This window comes from Amphiura filiformis, unplaced genomic scaffold (genome assembly GCF_039555335.1).
Source record: "Amphiura filiformis unplaced genomic scaffold, Afil_fr2py scaffold_56, whole genome shotgun sequence".
Classification (NCBI taxonomy): domain Eukaryota; kingdom Metazoa; phylum Echinodermata; class Ophiuroidea; order Amphilepidida; family Amphiuridae; genus Amphiura; species Amphiura filiformis.
In genome coordinates this window covers 137,291-155,989 of record NW_027305520.1, presented here as the reverse complement: position 1 = coordinate 155,989, position 18,699 = coordinate 137,291, and positions in this window count along the sequence as shown.

Here is an 18,699-nt window from a genome sequence, read left to right as displayed (position 1 = left end):
GACCTAAAAAGGTCCGTGTGCCCATACTATCTGTCCCTTCCGTCGAATCCTCAAGTATGGCTGCGTACCACAGAGAGATACCGCTACAAACCGGGGTAAAATAAACAAAATTAAGAGAATAACGGACCCTTGGTCAGAACCTGAATCCAGTCCAAAATCAAAACCACAAAGGGATAAAAATATGAAAGAAAATATCCGAAATATGTCTCACCTTGTGAAACTAATAAAAACGAAACATTTTATGATACATATATTATACATATCAAAACACTACTTCCTCAACGTGTCTAAGGAAACTATACGTGTTTCCCAAAATATGCTACTTTTATCTTCTGAATTAGAATAGTAGTATAGCTTTATATGGCCATGTTGAAGAGATCTAATACTACTCATATCTCTCAAAACTTAGTAGTATTACTTCAGACATGCATATAAAATTGTCTTTATTTAAATAAACCATCTAAATATTTCAGGCTTTAAAGCCTATTTTGTTTCGAAATCTTTCAAAACATTCAAATTCTTTCCAAATTTCCAAAATAATCTTCTACTCAACCAATTGAACACTTCGCTGTCTTTTAGAAAAAATGTCTGCGTCAGCAGACTAAAAATTGTAAACTAACACTAAAAAACAGCAAGGCCGCAGGGCCGGCAGGCCTGAGGCCGGCGACTCCATACGACGACTAAACACTCCAAGTGAGTTTGTTTTATATAGGCCCTGCAGGGCTAGAAAGATCGGTAAACCGCTAAAGCCCTAATGCAATCTCTCGCCTCTAGAGCTGTTACAAAGTTCCCACTCATAACGGTAATCAACTTGATTTTATCCAATTTAGGACATTCTGAAAACCGTTGCTAGAAAGCATACAGCTAGCAAGACGTGTTTTGCCAGCTGTATGCAGGCTGTTAAGCAATAACACGTTTCTGGAATCTTTCCTTCGTCAGTTGCCTGTATATGTAGGTCTAGATTTTTCTTATGACCCATGCTTAGAATTCAACATAAATAAATTCGACATGTCGAATCTATGTACCTTTTCTGTACATTAATAAAAGACCAAGTATAGCAGTACAAATATCCATCTCGGATCTCTCGTACGTGCGAAAGCTATTGTAAGCTCATAATATTTATATACGACTACCATCTCTGGTCTTTCGTACCATATTACTAAAAAGCCTACATGCATAGAACTTGGCCTATAAACACTTTAGTTTGATTCCGTGAAATCAAACCGCACGTATATCCTCTCGGATCTCTCATGCAAGTGTGCATACATTAATATACAACATAGAATCCGAACTCGGATCCATGTCTCGGTTATCCAAATTAAGAAAACCGGTGGGCTCTTATTGAGTACAAAAACCATTTCTGGACTTTTGTATGATTTTAATGGATAACAACATCCAATCTTGTTGAATTCATTTTAACTGAAGCTCGAATTAAAGCTTTCTTTATATTTCAAAAAATCACATTCCAACTGAAACTAAAATCAAGCCCATGTTACTTCAATGAAGTCAGAATGTGATGTGCAACTCTCTCATGTGTAGTGCGACCATGGCCTATGTGTAAACACTTCAGCCAATCCAAATATCGACCACACCATGCACGCACAAGTCACGTGCAAAGCACAAATATCCATTACGGATCTCTCATGCTATTCAGACTATTGTATTGTTACTATAACAATAGTATAATAAATGGAAATAAACAACCACCATCTTAATTAGGCATGTTGTCTGGCGTTTTTTATGACTTGATAGAAAGACAGTCACCGCCTTAAATATCGTGGGAATGATAAACTTTTTGAGAAAATTCAAAATTTGGCTTTCCATTTAACTTAATGGTGCCATTTAAAATTTTTTAAATTTCTTAGCATAGACTCAAAATTCGTGCCTATACCTCGGTCAGCTAACTTGCCTCCCGGTAATATACTTATAAAGCCCAGGTGCACTTAAAGTGCTCTCTGTGCCTCGACTATACCTTAAAATAGGCCAGTCGGGTTTAACATGCACTTCCAAGTTCAAAAAGGATGTGATGACTTCATGACTGTCAAGTTCACAAAGTATATTTTTGTTCTACGAAACTATGTGTTTGGTTGGTAAAAGAACCGCATTGAATAGACGGCAGAAGATCTAAAGAAACTACCAATCATGTATTTCAATGCTAAGTACCCACGCTATCGTGGTCGGCAGAAATAGTCAATCTCATATCGATTGAACTTTTTAATGGCGACTTAATATGCAAATTAGGTACGCCTTCCTACAGAGGATGGTTCATAAAGACAATTGCTAGCTGTATGCTTTCTAGCAACGGTTTTCAGAATGCCCTAAATTGGATAAAATCAAGTTGATTACCGTTATGAGTGGGAACTTTCTAACAGCTCTAGAGGCGAGAGATTGCATTAGGGCTTTAGCGGTTTACCGATCTTTCTAGCCCTGCGGGGCCTATATAAAACAAACTCACTTGGAGTGTTTAGTCGTCGTATGGGAGTCGCCGGCCTCGGGCCTGCCGGCCCTGCGGCCTTGCTGTTTTTAGTGTTTATTTACAATTTTTAGTCTGCTGACGCAGACATTTTTACTAAAAGACAGCGAAGTGTTCAATTGGTAGAGTAGAAGATTGTTTTGGAAATTTGGAAAGAATTTGAATGTTTTGAAAGATTACGAAACAAAATAGGCTTTAAAGCCTGAAATATTTAGATGGTTTATTTAAATAAAGACAATTTTATATGCATGTCTGAAGTAATACTACTAAGTTTCGAGAGATATGAGGAGTATTAGATTTCTTCAACATGACCATATAAAGCTATACTACTATTCTAATTCAGAAGAAAAGAGTAGTATATTTTGGGAAACACGTATAGTTTCCTTAGACACGTTGAAGAAAGTAGTGTTTTGATATATATAATATATGTATCATAAAATGTTTCGTTTCTCAGGTTTTTATAAGTTTCACAAGGTGAGACATATTTCGGATATTTTCTTTTATATTTATACCCTTTTGTGGTTTTGATTTTGGACTGGATTCAGGTTCTGACCATGGGCCCGTTATTTCTTTTAATTATGTTATGTACTTGCTCGGCCTCCTTGGAAATCATTGCTTTGTCATTAAAGGGGTTACCTTGCCTATAGAAAGTTAAATAGATAAATGAATAAATTAAACAGATTCCATCTTAGGGATATGCAATCAAATCAGAATTTATTTCTGCACATTATAATACCTCATTTGTTACAAATGGTCCCAATATTGATGTTGCAGCATACTTTTAAATGAAAGTAACAGAAAACTCCTATTGCTTTGAATTCAGTAACCATGGAAGAAAATGTTTTTGGCTCTCATTGGGTTATTCTTCTTATTTCGTGAATTTAGAGGAGGTCAAAACATGTGATAATCAATATAGAATGTCATTATTCACATCGGTGGATAAAATTTGGCTATGATTAACAGTTTTGGAATAATGGTCATTCATTAAGAGGGGTAATTGCTTTTTGGGATGTGTTTAGTAACATTGATATGGTCTGATATAAGATATCTTCAATAGATAGCAACATTTAAATAAAGTTAAATGACAAATGAAATTTTTGCATTTAATCACAGATTAAGATTGGCAAGGCGATAAAACTTTCTTGGTCATAGTCTATTGGCTGGTTTCAAGTGGTTGTTATTTTCCACTGGCATTATTGATTTATGGATTGAATTGGTTTCAACATGTTCAATGGGTTTTCAAATCATTCTTATGTTTGCTGTTGAAAAGTGAAGTCATACATGTATCTACCTAGTGTTCCAAATTTTTAACCCACCCTTCCCTCCCATAGTACTAGTATATGTATAAGCAGAGAAGATGTAATTAATCCATTACATCTTCTTTGGTATAAGTTTATTAGTAGGAGATTATATAGTAGATTTTGTTATAAAAAGGCAATCAACAGTAATGATAGTGAAGTTATAGGTATAACAAGTCATGGTATTTCGTTTAATGAGATTGCCTCTTTTAATTTACTTTCACTTCATAAAGATTTGAATATAGAATATATATAGAATATGGCTGTTGTAAATACATCTTATACTTGATAGCCATTAAGTATTGGCCCAAGAAATATGCCTGCCTTATTTGGTATTTGGCTGTAAAATTATTATTATTATTATTATTATTATTATTATTATTCAGTTAAAACATTTTGAGAGTATTGGGCTAAAGAAAGATATCAGTCATACAAATGTTATTGATTGTTATACAAATGTTATTGATCGTTGCGAATATATAAGGGATAAGCATATAATGGAGAGATTTAACTAAAGAATATTATCAGCATTAAGAAACTAAGTGGTAGCTGAGAGTGAGAAATGTTATAAACATACTTTTGATTTCTCAATATACCTACCATTATATTTTGAAGGCATTTAACTGATGAGGAGATATTCAATTGTATTAATTCTAAGTGGTAGCTGAGAGTGAGAAATATTATAAACATACTTTTGATTTCTCAATATACCTACCATTATATTTTGAAGGTATTTAACTGATGAGGAGATATTCAATTGTAGCCGGACAATTTAATAGTTAAGATCATACTTACCTTATGAAGGTATTTGAAGACTCGGCTATTTAGAAATATACGAAAGTATGATGGTATTTATGGTTTGTATTGATTGATAGCCGCCTTAGGCAGGTATTTGGCGGCTAAAGTATAATAGCCTTATGCAGGTATTTGACTATTTAAAGATATACCAAAGTATGATGGTATTATTGTTTGTATTGTTTGATAGCAGCCTTAAGCAGGTATTTGGCTGCTAAAGTTAAAAGTATTATAGCCTTAGGCAGGTATTTGGCTATTTAGAGATATACCAAAGTATGATGGTATTAATTGTTTGTATTGTTTGATAGCAGCCTTAAGCAGATATTTGGCTGCTAAAGGATAATAGCATTATGAAGATATTTGGCTATGCAGAAATATACCAAAGTATGATGGTATTTTTTGATATGGTTGTTTGTGTAATTGTTTGCTTGTTTATAGCAGCCTTATTTGGCTGCTTAAGTATAATAGTCTTATGAAGGGATTTAGCTATTTAGAAATGTAACAAAGTATGTTGGTATTTTTTAGTTGTGGTTGTTTGTTTGCTTTATAGCAGCCTTATGTGGGAATTTGGCTGCTAAAAATATCATAGCCTTATGTAGGTATTTGGCTGATTAGAAATATCCCAGAGTATGAGAGTATTTTGTTTGCTCGTTTTATAGCAGCTTTTGTAGATATTTGGTTGTTGAAAGTAGTTGGCTGTTGAGATATATACTAGAGTATGATGGAAAATTATTAGCTTTATCCAGGATTTGGCTGTGGCTGTGGTAAAGATATCTTATCGGTTTGTTTAATTGTTTAGGATTTGGCTGTTAAATTATATATCTGCTTATGGTGGTATTTAGCTTTCAAGTGGATTTAGCTAAGGAAAATCATCAGCCTTATGTACGTATTTGCCTGATGAGAAAATATCATTAAGTAGATTTGAAACGAGGAAAATATTTTCCTGGTTGGGTGTGGAATAAATATATCAGCCTTATGATCGTATTTGGTTGAGAGGGTGTGAAAGTTGAAAGTGGGGAAGTTAAAGTCAAATTTTGGCTGGATCAATACTCCCTAAAAATTGGCTTATAAATTTTGAGCCAAAAGTTGATAAATAAAATAACATTGTAATTCAATTCACTCAGCAATTGAAATTCTACTTATGATGAGATGATTAGAAATTAAACAGCATACATAAGTGGCAAACTATATAGTTTGAGTTTTATTTGTTTTCTGTGTCCGAGTACAATCTTAAACAGCCTTACACATGCTATCTATAGTAGATAGTAATATTATGGTTTGATATGAGCTATCTTCAGTAGATAATAACATTAACATGACCGGACATAAGATGTCTTCTTTATATATCAACATTGGCACAGTATAACATATGCTATCTTCAGTAGCCATTAATATAATCTGACACATGATATCTCCAGTAGATAGCAACATTAACATGATCTGACATAGGATATCATTCAGTATATCAATATGGGCACTGTCTGTCTTATGTTATCTTCAGTAGATATCAACATTGGCAGAGTCTGAAATGTGCTATCTTCAGTAATATGGTCTGATATAAGCTATCATCAGTAGATAGCAAAATACACACAATCTGACAAAAGATATCTTTAGTAGATAGCAACATTGACACAGTTTGACATGTGCTATCTTCAGTAGATAGCAACATTCACACAATCTGACGTAACATTTCTTTTGTAGAAAGCAAAATTGACACAGTCTGACATGCTATCTTCAGTAGATAGTAATATTAATATGGTCTGATATAAATATCCTTAGCAGATAGCAACATTGACCAGAGATGTATCGTTCGAGTCCGGACTCGGACTCGAGTCCGGACTCGAGTCCACTTTTTGTTGGACTCGGACTTGGCTCGGACTCGGACACGAAAAGACTCGGCTCGGCTCGGACTCGGATACAAAAGGACTCGGACTCGAAGCCGAGTCCGGTCCGAGTCCAGTCCAATTAAATCCATGTAAAATGTGAAATCATAAATCTAAAAATGTCTTTAGATCTCAAATATGTTGACTTTACTTATTTGAACATTTTCCAAATTAATTGGGGCTGTCAAATCTGTGATCTGTCATAAGCAAATTATTTAGATTTATCTATCACTTAGCAGAATCATAATTATTATTGTTATCATTAATTTAGTAATGAAATAATTAATAATTAATTAAATGCATAATTTGAATATTTGGACTATAAAAAGAGTTTTTCATGGAACTTTCCAATCCATAAGAGAGAAACATGCTCATGCACTGGACCCTACATCTCAGCTCCCACTCAGTAAATTGGTAGGTCCATGACAGGGCTACGGTGTCTGTAGTTTGTGTGTGCTCACTACTCACAGCACATTTGTGTGGGACAATTTTGAAAAGATGTTTAGAATTAAAGGTGAATTTCTGTTAGTATGATTATTATTATGATGATGATGATAAAGATGATGACGATGATGATGGAGAGATGCCAACATCAACATCCAGAAAATAGAGAGGATTCAAAAAAAAAAAATAGGAGACTTTCAAAATTACATGCAACTTCAAGGGCACAAAATTTGCCAGAAATAGAGAGGTTGCCAAATTTGGGTGTCAAAATGGATAATTTTTTTTACAATAATAGGGAGCCTCCCTCTAAAATGTATTTGAATACATTGCAATTCATTTACACATCTTTATGCTTCACACAGCCTAGTGACATTTCTCTAGTCCTGAGTTTACATGTAGTGTGCTACACACACACAAATACCCCCACATGACTGCTGTCTGATAAGCTCTGATACAGGTGGTCTGATACATGTAGTTTTTACCTTCAGGAGTTACATGTAGCTGCTCATGGGTATGGGTCTTTGAAGTATTGTGTGTACCATGTGTACGGTTGGTTGGTTGAGTCTTTGAAATGTCAACTGTGTGGGGTGGGGTGGGGTTTGGTAGGGTGGGTGTGTATAGGGAGAGCGGTGTGTGGTGTAGTGTAGTGAGTGACCTTTGACCAATGACCTTCTCTTTCTGCAATTTTATCATCAAAATGCCTTAAAATTATGCGGAAACTTTGAAATTGTCTTTTTTTCAGCAAATTTGTATTGTAAATTTTCAAATTGGAAACAAAATATAAAGTTTTGCTCCGTTATTTGGAATAATGACCCATTTTTTCAAAATTTTATACAAAATGACCCCCTTCTTTCAAAATTTTATACCCAATTACCCTAGCTTTTTCATTTTTTTATACCCAATGACCCATTTTTATACAAATTCCTACTAACCAATGCCAGTAGGCAGATACATGTCACATTCAAGTTGAATAACCCAACCACCCCCGCCTCCGGTCATGGACTCTGACCGAGTCCGGACTCGAGCCGGACTCGAGTCCGGACTCGCGTCTTATTTTGTTGGACTCGGACTTGGCTCGGACTCGGCACCCCGGGACTTGGACTCGAGTCCGGACTCGGACACAAAAGGACTCGGACTTGGCTCGGACTCGGATACAAATGGACTCGGCTCGGCTCGGACTCGGACAAGCTGGACTCGGGTACAAGTCTGACATTGACACATTCTGACATAAGCTATCTTCTGTAGAAAACAACATTGGCACAGTCTGATAGAAGCTGTCTTCAGTAGAGAGTAAAATTAATACCATCTGATAGGCTATAAGCTAACTTTTTGCATGAACTTGCTATTAACCCTACTCCTACGAAGGGGAGTTTTACCAACCTGCAGAAAAAAGGTTGTGTGTTTACGCCTAAGGTGTGTGTTTACGCCTAAACGATTTAAGGGGTCGAGCTGTATTGTTTCAAATATCTCCGAAATGAGAGAAATTTGCCATGTTTGATGTGAATCTTTGCCTAGCAATATTGATCATAGGTTCAAAATTGATGGTGCATATCAATGACCAAACTCTCTAGTTTTATATTTGAGCCTAATCACTTGTGTAAGGTCTTAGGAAATTATGTAAATAGGCGTGTATATTTGATGTTACATTATTGCTCACGCACTTTCTAGTGGCAACGAAGATTTCATGAATTGACTTTGCATCGATTTCGCCAGAAGTTCGCCTTAATATGTTGCACACTCTATATAAATAATTACGGTACTTACTTTCAACTTGAGGGTAAGGCATGTGTCTTAATTGGTATCGTTTGTGCACACAATTCATCGTAATTTTGCAACCTTGGAAACGCCTATTTCTTATTGCAATTTTGTCCATCAAAATTTAAAAAATGTCCCACTTTTTTAACGAAAAAGATATCTACACCCATTCCGTTAGCGAAGAAACCCAAATTTGTGTGTATTTAGTAAATGCATCCTATTCAAAACGTCCACTTTAGTGCTGAGTTTTGCCTTTATATGTCATATCTACAGAATTGATGTTATGGAATTTTTTAGCATAAATTCATTGATTTTTTTTTTTTTTTACTCACCGCCTTGCCTCGAAATTTCACACATAAGAAGGCCAAACACAAGCGTTGCACAGTGGTTACTATGTTTCTTCCGATTGGTGTCTTGAATTAGTATAAATCCACATTTTCCTGGTAACAGTCCATTGCAATACTTCATAACTAAAAACATGTGTCACTCTGAGCAGCTCTGGATTCAGTGTCGATATATTTATCATCATTTCAAGGGGTCTCAATGTAGGTTGTCAATATACGCTTAATGTATAAAACCGAACTTGGTCTCTGGCCGCGATACTGCCCAGATCATTTTTCTACTGCCAAAATATGTTCTAAAAGCCTTCTAAACATTGATCGCTTCGGCTAACGACTAAAATTTACAGGGACCGGCTTATTCTATACACTGTTCAATAGCCTTATTGTGATCTGGAGCTAGCATTTTTCATAAATATCGCTTTCAGCCTCTATTGGACTATAAACCATAAAGTAGGCTGGGCATACATCGGAAAAAAACGACAACCAATTTTTTATATTCCAACATGTATAATTATTTTTAGAGTAATTTAGTGAGAGTTATTAGTAGAATTTAGTGTCGAGTTATTAGTAGAATTAGAGTTAGATCAGAATGGGGTAGGCCTATTTGGGGGTAGCCCGGGGTAGGTGTGTGTTTTAAGTCGACGGAGTGTGGATTTATTGATGTGGGTGCTGTAGGGGATGTGTGGGATGTGCGTGTGTGAGTATTAAGGGTTGCAAGGTGGAATGTGTGCATAGGTGAGGAGTTGGAAGGCAGAATTGGGATTCAGAGAGTCAGGGGTTAGATAAGGTTTGGGGCTAGGTTTAGGTTTAGGATTAAAACTTAGGTTACAGGTTAAGGCGACGTTTAGGGTTATGGTTGGGGTTAGGTTTAGGATATATTTGTGTCTTATCATTAATTGTGAAAGAAAGAAAGAAAAACAATAAAAAGATACATTTCAGCATATACCTTCATATTACATAAATGTTTCATTCAGTCAAATATTTTACCTCAATCACCCTAAGAAATTAATACCACAAGGCAAGGGCAAAAATTAGGAATGGGATGAGACATGGGACATCTTTAAGGTGATAGAGGCACAGGTGTGTAGTTCGATTCCAAAACCACTAACTACCATTCATACCCATCACCTGTTTTTATCTGTATTATCATTCGAATTGCCCGTGGTACCTTATACGATGTCAATATTTTATATTGATGATGAGGTTGACATGAGTGACATTATATTGTATACCCTCTGTTGCTTTAGACTTGACCAAGTCTTTTGACATGGTTTATAGAACAGTAAAATTAATTTGCAGAGAAAATTCATGATGTAGGCTGTATATGCCTAAGCCTAAATTACTAAGTTATAAGAGGTGTGCGACATATTATCATTATCATTATCAAGATATCATAGGCCTATTATTTTGTATTTAACATAGGCCCTACTTTACAGTTAACATGGTACTTTATGAAGTAGTATTAATGAATCATCAAAATTCACAATTAAATTCATGTAGGCCTATATACCAAAATTATTAACTTCAAAATCTTCCAAACAGGACATAAAAGGTATAATTTACGAGGATACTATTTTGGTGCCACACTCTACATGCATGTAATCTAAGACCAATTGTAGGATATTGAGTTTGGATCTATGATTTGTTCAGTTTCTTGTGAGTACACAATTTTGGTCCTACATGTATGTAATCTAACAGTATGGAAAATGGTGCCAGGTGCAATGCTAGCCATTTACATGTAAACATTAAAGAAACCACCATGAGTTAATATCAGCACATTTATATTTTTTGCAAGCTGGATTTGACCAGGGATATGAGACAACACAAGGGGGGGGGGGGGCATATATAGCAATTATTGAATAGGCCTATAGTGTATGCTTTCCCACATGTGACTTATAGAACCAAAGCCTTGGGCCAAGGCTACTATAATTGCTTTAAGCAATGCATTATGTAAAGCCACAAAATTTATTAATCAAGGTCTGACCGTCTGTTAATGACCTGGCAACAGACACGCACACGGTACAAATAGTTGTAGCTTGTAAACATGGTAAAAGATACTGTTTATCGCAAAAACATTAAAAATGATACTTTAATTTTGTATGGCACATCATACATACACATGTGCTGAGGTCAAAAAGGTATCAATTTTGTTTTTGACCCCTGACTCACCTGTCATTCAAAACAACCCCTTAAGCTATAACCGCAGATCCATATGCGCTCAGTGATAATATTTTTACCCCACACATTACCTAGAGGTAAGACAGACCATAAAGATGACTAGGGGCGGTAGTGGTACTATAGCTTTCTACAGTAAAATCCGTGATTTTCGTTTTGTTTTTATATAATAATTGCAAGAGATTAAATTACTCAGGGAACATCACTACTGGACATTTCCAGTCAAAAGTCTGGAACCAAACTTTTTTGATGTCAATTAGTTCCGTGATTTTTCTATATTTTCAGGCCATTTTCTGGTGTCTTTGTTCTCTTCTTTGTGCTGTTCCAGCTATTTTAGCCATTTGCAGACTTTTTCATGTATGTTTATTCTCATGCATGAACATTGCATTGGAGATCAGCTTTTGCATCTACTGGGATACAACAAAAATGCGACATCACAATGTGATCCCAATAATCCTACTCCAGATTACAGATAAAAAACAGAACTATTTATTTTCAATTACAAACATGCTATGTTACTTAGCCAGAGAAAAGATATGTAGCTCAATCATAATCATGTTGTTTAGCTTAAAGAGGGTGACCCTATTGGTTTATGATATATATTTTCTCTAAACTTACGTGCAATATCAAATATCGTCCCCTTTATGTATCCATGTAAAAGAAAAGACATTTTTAACGTAAATTGATTTTTTAGTACAATTAGCAACTAGGAATGTCAGTACAATAATATCGATGATTTCTCTGTTGATATAAACAACAAAACTACTGAATAAGATGGCAATGTTTAGCCGCTTCCTCCAAAATAATGAATTCAATAACGCACACAAGTTCACACCAACGCGTAACATGTAGGCCTATGCCTCCACTAACTTGTGTTTCCATAATACGCTACTGTAAAATTGCGAATTAATCCCCAATTAACAGCAGGAGAAAGAAAATAATGCATGACATCTTTTAAAATTGTTATAATTGACTAAATATTGTTGTCTCGGTGTAAATTTGAAGGCGAAAAGTGCCAATTTTCAGATTTGCAGTAAATTGTATTAATTTGAATTCAGCCCAAAGATAATGGGTGCATGGAACTTTTAAATTCATGTTTTGTCTTTTGAAATATTCTTGAAATTGAGTGAATGAATTATCAAAATGCGCATATATTTTGTGAATACGATTATTAGTTCTGAAGCTATAGGCATATTTATAACGGTTGAGTTACTTTTTGTGAGGTTTTTATCTAATGAGTTTGATATGTCATTTCCAGGAGGGGATCCAGGGCGGTATTTTAGGGGCTGTTGTATTTGTTACAGTTGGATAGGGGTGTTTTAGGGGTTGTCGCCCCCTGTATTTCATGGGAAAATCAGCCCACTTTTGACAATATTTGGGTCCACCATCTTGACCATCCTGGATCTGCGACCAATTTTTATCTTTTCATCAAAGATTGGAGAGGAGCAACTAAAACCATGGTAGTGTCCTCCCCCAGTAACAAGTACCCCCGGGGACACTTAACTTTAATTTTGATTTGAGTGTGCGGCATTCAAACTTCGGGAAATGAGAACTGAAATAGGGGCTTCTGTAAATCACACTGAAATTTCAACATATCTTGGAACAACATATTTTTGGGTCAAATTATAGGCTGTGAAACCAAGCAATTCCAAATTTGAGGTAAAAGCTACAACTGTGGGAGTTTTATTCAAGGTAAGGTTAAAGAACAGGAGCATGATCCCCAAATGTGGGTCTTTGGGACTACCGGCGAGCTGCAAAAGGGACCCTCGACCGCCGCACATACCCTTACCATCTTTACATGTGAGTGCCTCCCCCCGCCTATGGGGGAAATATCTTTTAGAAGCTTCAGAGTATGCTAACAAAAACTATACATGTAATGTTTTTTCATGTTCTTTGATCATTTCATCACAGATTGGAGAGGAGCAACTTAAGAGTCTTTTAGAGCAAGTTAGCATGCAGACAGCAAAGAAAACTACAGTTAAGGTAAGCTATTTTGGACATTACATGATCAAGTTATTTTAACCATGGTTAAAGATAACTACAGTTATTGAAACCATGGTCTATTAGAGCAAGTTAGCATGCAGACAGCAACGAAAACTACAGTTAAGGTAAGCTATTTGAACCTTGGTTAAGAGTCTATTAGAGCAAGTTAGCATGCAGACAGCAAAGAAAACTACAGTTACGTAAGGTAAGATATTTTAACCATGGTTAAGAGTCTATTAGAGCAAGTTAGGTTGCAGACAACAATGTTAAGGTAATCTACTTTAACCATGGTTAAGAGTCTATTAGAGCAAGTTAGCATGCAGACAGCAAAGAAAACTACAGTTAAGTAATCTATTTTAACCATGGTTAAGAGTCTATTAGAGCAAGTTAACATACAAACAGCAAAGAAAACTAAAGTTAAGGAAAGATATTTTAACCATGGTTAAGAGTCTATTAGAGCAAGATAACATACAAACAGCAAAGAAAACTAAAGTTAAGGAAAGATATTTTAACCATGGTTAAGAGTCTATTAGAGCAAGTTAACATACAAACAGCAAAGAAAACTAAAGTTAAGGAAAGATATTTTAACCATGGTTAAGAGTCTATTAGAGCAAGTTAGCATGCAGACAGCATAGATATTTTAACCATGGTTAAGAGTCTATTAGAGCATGTTAGCATTCAGACAGCATAGAAAACTACAGTTAAAGTAAGATATTTTAACCATGGTTAAGAGTCTATTAGAGCAGGTTAGCATTCAGACAGCATAGAAAACTACAGTTATGGTAAGATATTTTAACCATGGTTAAGATTCTATTAAAACAGTTGAACAGTTGAATAAAAATCAAAACATGTTGAGAACCCGTTTATAGAGTTTAAAATATTATTTTTCTGTTTGGTGGGTATCCCAGTCTACAAAATGACTATACATGTATAATTTCTTTCCTTCTTTCTTCTTAATATTTTCACAGTTCGTTAGGAGACGTATGAATTTGGACGACAGTGATGATGACTATTGATGGCAGCTTCATCCCTGTGTACTTAATGGAATAATCCATTTGAAATCCATGCACCCCCTATGACCAAATGGAGTTCACCCATCCCATTCAGGTAACCTCATTTTAAATTCACACTCCCTATGTAAAAGATTAAGGTCGTGATTTTCATAGGGTGTGTATGGATTTCAACTGGAATCGCTCAATTACGTGTTCTGAACTGTGACTTACTTTATTAAGACTTGTATTATCAGCTTTATGCGCTGAAAGTTTTGCAGTCCTGATTTTTTCAGTCTCGCCATATGGTTTACACACACTATATAGTGCATTGAATCTTGTAGTTATTTATTTATAAACTGTATGTAATATTCTCTGTCAGGGTTTCTAAAATCCTTTTTCCCATTGACGCAGATTTCATGGGGGGAATGGCAAGACCCACAGCATAATACAAAATGTTGCTTAATGTCAAAGTTTGGTAGTGTAATGGAAACTACGCATATCAGGTGTGATGAGCCAGGTGTTGTACGATATTGTGACTTAATAGCTATGTATAAGAGAGCCTAAACTGGCTTCATGTGTACATATGAAGTTGCAAAAGAGGTGTTTTCTTCGTGTGTTGCTTATCTTCGAGTTTCGAGTCTCGAGTCAAATTTTCGAGTCTCGAGTTTCGAGTTTTATACTTCGAGTTTCGAGTCTTATTTTTCGAGTTTCGAGTCTCATATTTCGAGTTTCGAGTTAAATTTTTCGAGTTTCGAGTCTTATATTTCGAGTTTCGAGTCTTGTATTTCAAGTTTCGAGTCTTGTATTTCGAGTTTCGAGTCTCATATTTCGAGTTTCGAGTCTTATATTTCGAGTTTCGAGTATCGAGAGTCAAATTTCGAGTTTCAAGTTTATAATATCGAGTTTCGAGTCTCAAATTTCGAATATCGAGTGTCAAATTTTCAGGTTTTGACTTTATAATATCGAGTTTCCAGTCATACAAAAAGTATTTAAACAAACAAAACAAGCAATCACACAACATATTCACAGACATACATATTAACACACACATTCACAAAAACGTGCATTTTCACGATAATGAAATTCAAATTCAATTCACAACGGACCCTTTCTAATGGACAAATGGCATTCAAAACCCACTCATATTATTTCTTGGTCAAAATACTATTAAATGGGTGAGAAATAGCTGATTAAATTCTGCCTCCTAGAGAGTTATAATCGAGACTCGAAATTTAGACCCAATTTCGAGTCTCGTCATTTTAAAGAAAACTGACCTTTTCTAATGGACAAATCACATTTAAAAGTCACTCATAATATTTCTTGGTAAAAATGATTATAAAGTAGGCGAAAAATAACTAATTAAATTTTGCCTCCTAAAGAGTTATAATCAAGACTCGAAATTTAGACCCAATTTCGAGTCTCGTCATTTTAAAGAAAACTGACCTTTTCTAATGGACAAATGACATTTAAAAGTCACTCATAACATTTCTTGGTAAAAATGATTATAAAGTAGGCGAAAAATAACTAATTAAATTTGGCCTCCTAGAGAGTTATAATCGAGACTCGAAATTTAGACCCGATTTCGAGTCTCGTCATTTTAAAGAAAACTGACCTTTTCTAATGGACAAATCACATTTAAAAGTCACTCATAATATTTCTTGGTAAAAATTATTATAAAGTAGGCGAAAAATAACTAATTAAATTTTGCCTCCTAGAGAGTTATAATCAAGACTCGAAATTTAGACCCAATTTCGAGTCTCGTCATTTTAAAGAAAACTGACCTTTTCTAATGGACAAATCACATTTAAAAGTCACTCATAATATTTCTTGGTAAAAATTATTATAAAGTAGGCGAAAAATAACTAATTAAATTTTGCATCCTAGAGAGTTATAATCAAGACTCGAAATTTAGACCCACTTTCGAGTCTCGTCTTTTTTTTTTAAAATAAAACTGACCTTTTTTTAAAGGACAAATGACATTTAAAACCCACTCAAATTATTTCTTGGTCAAAATACTATAAAATTGGTGAGAAATAGCTGATTAAATTCTGCCTCCTAGAGAGTTATAATCGAGATTCGAAATTTAGACCCAATTTCGAGTCTCGTTTTTTAAAGAAAACTGACCTTTTCTAATGGACAAATCACATTTAAAAGCCACTCATAATATTTCTTGGTAAAAATTATTATAAAGTAGGCGAAAAATAACTAATTAAATTTGGCCTCCTAGAGAGTTATAATCGAGACTCGAAATTTAGACCCGATTTCGAGTCTCGTCATTTTAAAGAAAACTTACCTTTTCTAATGGACAAATGACATTTAAAAGCCACTCATAATATTTCTTGGTAAAAATTATTATAAAGTAGGCGAAAAATAACTAATTAAATTTGGCCTCCTAGAGAGTTATAATCGAGACTCGAAATTTAGACCCGATTTCGAGTCTCGTCATTTTAAAGAAAACTTACCTTTTCTAATGGACAAAACACATTTAAAAGCCACTCATAATATTTCTTGTTAAAAAATATTATAAAGTAGGCGAGAAATAACTAATTAAATTTTGCATCCTAGAGAGTTATAATCAAGACTCGAAATTTAGACCCACTTTCGAGTCTCGTCTTTTTGAAGAAAACTTACCTTTTTTTAAAGGACAAATGACATTCAAAACCCACTCATATTATTTCTTGGTCAAAATACTATAAAATGGGTGAGAAATAGCTGATTAAATTCTGCCTCCTAGAGAGTTATAATCGAGACTCGAAATTTAGACCCAATTTCGAGTCTCGTCATTTTAAAGAAAATTGACCTTTTCTAATCGGAAAAATCACATTTAAAAGTCACTCATAATATTTCTTGGTAAAAATTATTATAAAGTAGGCGAGAAATAACTAATTAAATTTTGCCTCCTAGAGAGTTATAATCAAGACTCGAAATTTAGACCCAATTTCGAGTCTCGTCATTTTGAAGAAAACTGACCTTTTTTAAAGGACAAATGACATTTAAAACCCACTCAAATTATTTCTTGGTCAAAATACTATAAAATTGTTGAGAAATAGCTGATTAAATTCTGCCTCCTAGAGAGTTATAATCAAGACTCGAAATTTAGACCCAATTTCGAGTCTCGTCATTTTAAAGAAAACTGACCTTTTCTAATGGACAAATCACATTTAAAAGCCACTCATAATATTTCTTGGTAAAAATTATTATAAAGTAGGCGAGAAATAACTAATGAAATTCTGCCTCCTAGAGAGTTATAATCGAGACTCGAAATTTAGACCCAATTTCGAGTCTCGTCATTTTAAAGAAAACTGACCTTTTCTAATGGACAAATCACATTTAAAAGTCACTCATAATATTTCTTGGTAAAAATTATTATAAAGTAGGCGAAAAATAACTAATTAAATTTTGCCTCCTAAAGAGTTATAATCAAGACTCGAAATTTAGACCCAATTTCGAGTCTCGTCATTTAAAAAGAAAACTGACCTTTTCTAATGGACGAGTCTCGTCATGATTTAAAAGAAAAAAACTGACCTTTTCTAATGGACAAATGACATTTAAAAGTCACTCATAATATTTCTTGGTAAAAATTATTATAAAGTAGGCGAAAAATAACTAATTAAATTTGGCCTCCTAGAGAGTTATAATCGAGACTCGAAATTTAGAATTTCGAGACTTTTCCGATTTCGAGTCTCGTCAGTTTAATCGAGACTCGAAAGAAAACATTTTAAAGACCTTTTCTAATGGACAAATCACATTTAAAAGTCACTCATAATATTTCTTGGTAAAAATTATTATAAAGTAGGCGAAAAATAACTAATTAAATTTGCCTCCTAGAGAGTTATAATCGAGACTCGAAATTTAGACCCGATTTCGAGTCTCGTCATTTTAAAGAAAACTGACCTTTTCTAATGGACAAATCACATTTAAAAGTCACTCATAATATTTCTTGGTAAAAATTATTATAAAGTAGGCGAAAAATAACTAATTAAATTTGGCCTCCTAGAGAGTTATAATCGAGACTCGAAATTTAGACCCGATTTCGAGTCTCGTCATTTTAAAGAAAACTGACCTTTTCTAATGGACAAATCACATTTAAAAGTCACTCATAATATTTCTTGGTAAAATTATTATAAAGTAGGCGAAAATAACTAATTAAATTTTGCCTCCTAGAGAGTTATAATCAAGACTCGAAATTTAGACCCGATTTCGAGTCTCGTCATTTTAAAGAAAACTGACCTTTTCTAATGGACAAATCACATTTAAAAGTCACTCATAATATTTCTTGGTAAAAATTATTATAAAGTAGGCGAAAAATAACCTAATTAAATTTGGCCTCCTAGAGAGTTATAATCAAGACTCGAAATTTAGACCCGATTTCGAGTCTCGTCATTTTAAAGAAAACTGACCTTTTCTAATGGACAAAACACATTTAAAAGCCACTCATAATATTTCTTGGTAAAAATTATTATAAAGTAGGCGAAAAATAACTAATTAAATTTCGCCTCCTAGAGAGTTATAATCAAGACTCGAAATTTAGACCCGATTTCGAGTCTCTTCATTTTAAGA